A 9,002-nucleotide genomic window follows, 5' to 3' on the forward strand; every position below is an offset into this window, starting at 1 on the left:
GCCAACGCAAGGTAGGATCGTAGCTATCAACAAACCAGAAAAATACGAAAAGCATAAAACAAGCACCAACCTGTAATGAAGAAAAGAGCGACAGCAATAGACGCACAAGACACGGACAATCCACGCCAAAAGCTTCAGAGAATAAGAAAGCCTGGGGAAAAATCGAAAAAGCCATAGAAAAAGGTTTTTCGCAAGGAAGCGAGGAGAAAAAAATGAAACAAAAAGGGAACAAAGGAAACTGAAATAGTAAAAACCCCTTCTTTGATTTCAAACAAAGTTTAAAGAGGGAAAAAGAAAGGGCAGAACAAATAAAAGCCCAATCAATAGGCTTTAAAGACGCTCGCACACTCCCAAAGAACTAACGCCCTCGAAAAAGGCGCAGCATTTAAAAGCAAAGCAAAAATGCTTCGCGTCTCGAGAGCAATAAAGACACAAGACTCACGCAAGGAAGGAACAAACCAAGAGCAACTGAACAAGATGCTTGAACATGACTTCCCCAAAGAAGTCAAAGCTCAAAGGCACAACCTCTTGGAAAGGTTAAAACTCAAGCAGGGGCACTGTTCATACCCTAGACCGAGCTATAAGGTCCGGGTTGGACTAAAACAGATTGACCGACCTCTTTAAAGGTTGGCTCAACACTGACCTCTTTATAAAGAGCTCGGACAAAACACCACAGAGGCCCAGGAAGGCCCAAAGTGAAAGGAGCCACCACCCACTAGAAGGCGGTTAGCCAAAGATAATGATCTCACCTGCAAAAGATAAGATAAGGTGACAAACTTATCTTAAAGGATGGTCATCAGGCACTACTATAAATACTCTACCTCCTCCTCTTGTTGCACTTCTTGCTTTAACTCCTCTTCTTCAGCTTGGAGCTTCAAGTTCACTCCCTCACTAAGCTCTTTGGTTGCTTCTCCACATTCAATAATGGGAGTGCCTTGATCACGCAAGCTTAGGCAGGATGAGACCATGTTGCTAACGGCTTCTACCATGATAGCAATCTTGGCTTCCATCTCCTTAGACTCTTTTTCCGTTCCCTCTTGTTACCTTAGGATATGAGATTCGAGATCTCTTAGTTCTTGCATGAGGGCTTCATCGGGGGGGCAGTGGCGGAAGAGAGGGTTCATTGTTTGAGGGAAGGTTATTGTAATTGGAAGGTGGTTCATATTGGTGAAATTCTTGAGGTGGTGTGTATGGATTTTGTGGTCCATGGGAGTATTGGTATTGGAATGGTGGTGGCTCTAGATATGGTTGATATGGTGGTTGGTATGGTGGATATGGGTTAGGGTCATATGGAGGTGAATGGTGGTATGAGGCTTGTGAGTATGGTGGACGGTATATTGAGGAGGGGGTTCATATGCATATGATGATTGTGGTTGACAACCACAATGAGGGTCATCACACACATTATATTGGTATGTATCTTGGAGTAGTTCTTGCTCATAGTACATTGGTGGAGGTTGTTGCCATGGAGGTTGATCAAATGCTTGAGGCTCCTCCCACCTTTGGTTGCTCCTTCCTTGATGCATGTTACCATTGTAATTTCCATCTCCTACAACATAGTTAGAACCACACTCATAGCCAAAAAGATGAGAATTCATAGTGTCCAGAGAAAATAAAAACAAATACTAATAAGAAACAAAGAGAGCAAAATCCTACACTAGCAAAAACTAAAAAACAAACCAAGAATCAAGCTATTCACAATATATACAATAGCCAATAACATAGCACCATTGCAATTCTCCGGCAACGGCGCCATTTTGATGCTCGGATTCCTTGTACGGTATAGAATTTCCTCAATTGAATGAATTCTCGTTGCAAATATAGTTCTACACCAACAAAGAATCCTCACATGCAAAAATTTGGTTGTCACAAAGAACAAACCCCAAATAAGAATTAACCGAAGTATTTAGACTCTGGGTCGTCTCACAAGGAATTGCAATGAAGTGGTCAATTATTAGCTATGAAGAACAAGGGGGTTTGATTGATAAAAGTGGCAATAAAGTAAATGACAAGAAAGGTAAATCAAGCAAGTATTTAAAGAAGACAAGTAATAAAGAGAAGCAATTAATAAAGAGAGACATTCATGGCAAAGATTGAGAACATAAGCTTTCTATCCTAGTCATACAATGATTAATTCATCTTATTTAGTCAACTCCAACAAAGGGAAGATGGTATCATGTTATTTTCACATAGGGAGAATATCAAACAAGACTAATCAATCATATCACAATAATAAACAAGAACTTATCCTATTACGTCATCCCCGACAAATGAAAGAAAGTATCATATTATCTTCACACTCAAAGAAAGTCTAATAAGACTAGCTAATCTCAATCCAAATGTCCTAATCAACTCACTAATTGAATTAGTAAGAGATTAGAGTTAATAGAAATAATACTAGCTAACAACTCTAGATCACCAACATAGGTTGGGTTTTCATGACTCAAGATTGTCTAATTACTCTTTCCAAGCCAAGAATGCTCAAAATCTACTCTAAAACCCAACCAAGCATTTTGTCAAACACTTGGTGGGTACAAATGGAAAGCATGGTAAATGTGCAAGAATAATAAAATCTACCAACTATCAATTGCAAGGAAAGTAAATTCACAACTCAATTCATCAATAAAAGAAACATCAACATCAAATTTTATTAAATGTAAACAAAATCCAACATGAGCATTCATAAACATAAAAGAGACATAAAAGTAAAATTAACAAGAGACCTAAGAAGAATAGAGTAGTAGAAATAAGAGATTGCAAAGGGAACAAGATGAAATCAAGTAATTCGACCTAGATCTAAGATGGAAATAGCCTAAGAACCCTAATTCTAGAGAGAAGAGGGAGCTTCTCTCTTTAGAAACTAACCTACATGATGCTAAGTTACAAAAAATGGCTCCCTATTTCCTCTATCTTCGATTCTTGGTGTGCGAAATCGTGATCATTCCATTCCTTGGCAACGGCGCTAAAAACTCAATACGCATGCTCATGATCTTATATCTGTTTCACAACTTCGTACAACTAACCAGCAAGTGCACTGGGTCGTCCAAGTAATAAACCTTACGTGAGTAAGGGTCGATCCCACGGAGATTGTCGGCTTGAAGCAAGCTATGGTCACCTTGTAAATCTCAGTCAGGCGGATTAAATTGTATTAAGAGATTATAGTGGATGAAAATTAAATAAAATATAAAATAGGATAGTGGTACTTATGTAATTCACTGGTGAGAATTTCAGATAAGCGTATAGAGATGCTTTCGTTCCTCTGATCTCTGCTTTCCTGCTGTCTTCATCCAATCAATCCTACTCCTTTCCATGGCAAGCTGTATGTTGGGCATCACCGTTGTCAATGGCTACTTCTCGTCCTCTCAGCGAAAATGGTCCAAGATGCTCTGTCACGGCACGGCTATTCATCTGTCAGTTCTCGATCATACTGGAATAGGATCCATTGATCCTTTTGCGTCTGTCACTACGCCCAGCACTCGCGAGTTTGAAGCTCGTCACAGCCATCCCTTCCCAGATCCTACTCGGAATACCACAGACAAGGTTTAAACTTTTCGGATCTCAGGAATGGCCATCCATGGGTTCTAACTTATACCACGAAGACACTAATAACTCAGACTCGGTCCCCTGTATTAGATATCCAAGAGATATCCATTCAATCTAAGGTAGAACGGAAGTGGTTGTCAGGCACGCATTCATAAGTTGCGAATGATGATGACTGTCACGATCATCACATCCATCATATTGAAGTACGAATGAATATCTTAGAAGCGGAATAAGTAGAATTGAATAGAAAAACAGTAGTACTTTGCATTAATCTTTGAGGAACAGCAGAGCTCCACACCTTAATCTATGGTGTGTAGAAACTCTACTATTGAAAAATACATAAGTGAAAGGTTCAGGCATGGCCGAATGGCCAGCCCCCAAAACATGATCAAAGGATCAAAAGATCCCCCAAAGATATTAGTAAAAAGTCCTATTTATACTAAACTAGTTACTAGGGTTTACAGAATTAAGTAAATGATGCAGAAATCCACCTCTGGGGTCCACTTGGTGTGTGCTTGGGCTGAGCTTGAAGTTTACATGTGGAGAGGTCATTCTTGGAGTTGAACGCCAGTTTGTAACGTGTTTCTGGCGTTGAACTCCACTTTGCAACTTGTTTCTAGCGTTTGACTCTAGAATGTAGCATGGAACTGGCGTTGAACGCCAGTTTACATCATCAATCCTTATTCAAAGTATGGACTATTATATATTTCTGAAAAGTCCTGGATGTCTACTTTCCAACGCAATTAAGAGCATGCCATTTGGATTTCTGTAGCTCCAGAAAATCCACTTTGAGTGCAGGGAGGTCAGAATCCAACAGCATCTGCAGTCCTTCTTCAACCTCTGAATCTGATTTTTGCTCAAGTCCCTCAATTTCAGCCAGAAAATACCTGAAATCACAGAAAAATACACAAACTCATAGTAAAGTATAGAAATGTGAATTTTAATTAAAAACTAATAAAAATATACTAAAAACTAACTAAATCATACTGAAAACTATGTAAAAACAATGCCAAAAAGCGTATAAATTATCCGCTCATCACAACACCAAACTTAAATTGTTGCTTGTCCCCAAGCAACTGAGAATCAAATAGGATAAAAAGAAGAGAATATACTATAAATTCCAAAATATCAATGAAACATAGCTCCAACCAGATGAGCGGGACTTGTAGCTTTTTGCCTCTTGAATAGTTTTGGCATCTCGCTTTATCCATTGAAGTTCAGAATGATTGGCATCTATGGGAACTTAGAATTCAGATAGTGTTATTGATTCTCCTAGTTCAGTATGTTGATTCTTGAACACAGCTACTTTATGAGTCTTGGCCGTGGCCCTAAGCACTTTGTTTTCCAGTATTACCACCGGATACATAAATGCCACAGACACATAACTGGGTGAACCTTTTCAGATTGTGACTCAGCTTTGCTAAAGTCCCCAATTAGAGGTGTCCATGGTTCTTAAGCACACTCTTCTTTTGCTTTGGACCTTGACTTTAACCGCTCAGTCTCAAGTTTTCACTTGACACCTTCACGCCACAAGCACATGGTTAGGGACAGCTTGGTTTAGCCGCTTAGGCCAGGATTTTATTCCTTTAGGCCCTCCTATCCACTGATGCTCAAAGCCTTAGATCCTTTTTTATTATCCTTGCCTTTTGGTTTTAAGGGTTACTGGCTTTTTGCTCTTGCCTCTTGGTTTTAAGAGCTTTTGGCTTTTTCTGCTTGCTTTTTCTTTTTTTTCCTTTTTTTTATATTTTTCGCCATTTTTTTTCTTTTTTTTTTCGCAAGCTTTCTATATTCACTGCTTTTTCTTGCTTCAAGAATCATTTTTATGATTTTTTAGATTATCAAATAACATTTCTCCTGTTTATCATTCTTTCAAGAGCCAACATATTTAACATTCTTAAACAACAACTTCAAAAGACATATGCACTGTTTAAGCATTCATTCAAAAAACAAAAAGTATTGTCACCACATCAAAATAATTAAACTAGTTTCAAGGATGAATTCGAAACCATGTACTTCTTGTTCTTTTGTAATTAAAACATTTTTCATTCAAGAGAGGTGATGGATTCATAGGACATTCATAACTTTAAGGCATAGACACTTAAATACTAGTGATCATGAAGACAAAAACATAAACAGACATAAAGCATAAAAATCGAAAAACAGGAAAATAAATAAACAAGGAGATTAAGGAATGAGTCCACCTTAGTGAGGGTGGCGTCTTCCTCTTCTTAAAGGACCAATGGTGCTTTTGAGCTCCTCTATGTCTCTTCCTTGTCTTTCTTGCTCCTCCTCATAGCTCTTTGATCTTCTCTAATTTCATGAAGGATGATGGAGTGCTCTTGGTGCTCCTATCCTTAGTTGCTCCCAATAATTGTGTGGAGGAAAATGTATCCCCTGAGGTATCTCAGGGATCTCTTGATTTGCAATCAAATGTTCTACCACTGAGCTATAGACCCTTGAGATGAATCTCTCCATCTCCTATGACTCAGAGGTGGAAGCTTTTGTCTTCCCTTTCCTCTTTCTAGAGGTTTCTCTGGCCTTAGGTGCCATCAATGGTTATGGAAAAACAAAAAAATCTATGCTTTTACCACACCAAACTTAGAATGTTGCTCGCCCTCGAGCAAAATAAGAGATTTTGAATTTTGAAGGTAGGTGGGGTGTATGGATGTGAGTGGTGAATGGAAAACAGAAGGGATGAGAGATTGAGGTGATTGGTGAAGGATTCTTATTGGGAAGAGAGGATGAATGAGAAGAGGGGAGAGTATGAGTGGAGGTAGGTGGGGATCCTGTGGGGTCCACAAATCCTGAGATGATCCTGTGGGATCCACAGATCCTAAGGTGTCAAGGATTTTCATCCCTGCACCAATTAGGCATGTAAAACACCTTTGTATGCAATTCTGGCGTTTAAACGCTGAATTGATGCTTGTTCTGGGCATTCAACGCCCAGATGCAGCATGTTTTTGGCGTTGAACGCCAGTTCTATGCTTGTTTTTGGCGTTCAGCGCCAGCTCTATGCTCTGTTCTGGCGTTGAACGCCACCCAGATGCTCCTTACTGGCGTTTAAACGCCAGTAAGCCCTTCCTCCAGGGTGTTCTATTTTCAATGCTATTTTTCATTCTGTTTTTGATTTTTCAGTAGTTTTTGTGACTCCACATGATCATCAACCTAATAAACATGAAATAACAAAGAGAAAATAAAATAAAAGTGATTAATTAACATTGGGTTGCCTCCCAACAAGCGCTTCTTTAATGTCAATAGCTTGACAGTGAGCTCTCATGGAGCCTCACATATAATCAGAGCAAGGTTGGGACCTCCCAACACCAAACTTAGAGTTTGGTTGTGGGGGTTCAACACCAAACTTAGAGTTTGGCTGAGGCCTCCCAACACCAAACTTAGAGTTTGATTGTGGGAGCTTTGTTTGACTCTGTACTGAGAGAAGCTTTTCATGCTTCCTCTCCATGGCTACAGAAGGAGGACCTTGAGTTTTAAACACAAGGTAGTCCTCATTCAGTTGAAGGACCAATTCTCCTCTGTCCACATCAATCACAGCTCTTGCTGTGGCTAGGAAGGGTCTGCCAAGGATGATGGATTCATCCTCATCCTTCCCAGTGTCTAGGATTATGAAATCAGCAGGGATGTAAAGGCTTTCAACCTTTACTAACACGTCCTCTACTAGTCCATAAGCCTATTTTCTTGAGTTGTCTGCCATCTCTAGTGAGATTCTAGCAGCTTGCACCTCAAAAATTCCCAATTTCTCCATTACAGAGAGGGGCATGAGGTTTATCCCTGACCCAAGGCCACATAGAGCCTTTTCAAAGGTCATGGTGCCTATGGTACAAGGTATTAAGAATTTTCCAGGATCCTGTTTCTTCTGAGGCAATCTCAGTTGATCCAGATCACTCAGTTCATTGGTGAGTAAGGGAGGTTCATCTTCCCAAGTTTCATTACCAAATAATTTGGCATTGAGCTTCATGATAGCACCAAGGTACTTGGCAACTTGCTCTTCAGTAACATCTTCATTCTCTTCAGAAGAGGAATATTCATCAGAGCTCATGAATGGCATAAGGAGATTTAATGGAATCTCTATGGTCTCCAGATGAGCCTCAGAGTCCTTTGGTTCCTCAGAGGGAGACTCTTTATTGATCTCTGGACGTCCCAGGAGGTCTTCCTCACTGGGGTTCACGTCCTCTCCCTCCCTTGTAGGTTCGGCCATGATGATCAATTCAATGGCCTTGCACTCTCCTTTTGGATTTTCTTCTGTATTGCTTGGGAGAGTACTAGGAGGGGTTTCAGTGATTCTTTTACTCAGCTAGCCCACTTGTGCTTCCAAATTTCTAATGGAGGACCTTGTTTCATTCATGAAACTTAGAGTGGCCTTAGATAGATCAGAGACTATGTTTGCCAAGCTAGATGGGGTATGCTCAGAACTCTCTGTCTTTTATTGAGTGGATGATGGAAAAGGTTTGCTATTGCTAAACCTGTTTCTTCTACCATTATTAAAGCCTTGTTGAGGCTTTTGTTGATCCTTCCATGAGAGATTTGGGTGATTTCTCCATGAGGAATTATAGGTGTTTCCATAGGGTTCACCCATGTAATTCACCTCTGCTATTGCAGGGTTCTCAGGATCAAAAGCTTCTTCCTCAGAAGATGCCTCTTGAGTACTGTTGGATGCAGCTTGCATTCCATTCAGACTCTGATAAATCATATTGACTTGCTGAGTCAATATTTTATTCTGAGCCAATATGGCATTCAGAGTATCAATTTCAAGAACTCCCTTCTTCTGAGGCATCCCATTACTCACAGGATTTCTCTCAGAAGTGTACATGAACTGGTTATTAGCAACCATGTCAATGAGTTCTTGAGTTTCTGCAGGCGTTTTCTTTAGGTGAATGGATCCACCTGCAGAAGTATCCAATGACATCTTAGCTAATTCAAACAGACCATCATAGAATATATCCAGGATGGTCCATTCTGAAAGCATGTCAGAAGGACACTTTTTGGTCAGTTACTTATATCTCTCCCAAGCTTCATAGAGGGATTCACCTTCTTTCTGTCTGAAGGTTTGAATATCCACTCTAAGCTTACTCAGCTTTTGAGGAGGAAAGAACTTGGCTAAGAAAGCCGTGACCAGCTTATCCCAAGAGTTCAGGCTATCTTTGGGTTGAAAGTCCAACCACACTCTAGCTCTGTCTCTTACAGCAAACGGGAAAAGCATAAGCCTGTAGACCTCGGGATCAACCCCATTGGTCTTAACAGTATCACAGATCTGCAAGAATTCAGTTAAGAACTGAAAAGGATCTTTAGATGGAAGTCCATGAAACTTGTAGTTCTGCTGCATCAGAGAAACTAATTGAGGTTTCAGCTCAAAATTGTTTGCTCCAATGGCAGGAATGGAGATGCTTCTTCCATGTAAATTGGAATTAGGTGCAGTAAAGTCAGCAAGCATCCTCCTTGTATTA

General features: G+C 40.0%; 1 non-coding gene across 1 annotated transcript; it reads left to right on the forward strand.

The window, feature by feature from the left end:
- The first annotated feature begins 8,518 nt into the window (after nucleotides 1-8,518).
- LOC112753860 (small nucleolar RNA R71) lies at nucleotides 8,519-8,626 on the forward strand. The gene has a single exon (XR_003178223.1). It is a non-coding gene; the product is annotated as a small nucleolar RNA R71 (small nucleolar RNA).
- The last annotated feature ends 376 nt before the right edge of the window (nucleotides 8,627-9,002 follow it).

This window comes from Arachis hypogaea, chromosome 15 (assembly GCF_003086295.3).
Source record: "Arachis hypogaea cultivar Tifrunner chromosome 15, arahy.Tifrunner.gnm2.J5K5, whole genome shotgun sequence".
Taxonomy (NCBI): domain Eukaryota; kingdom Viridiplantae; phylum Streptophyta; class Magnoliopsida; order Fabales; family Fabaceae; genus Arachis; species Arachis hypogaea.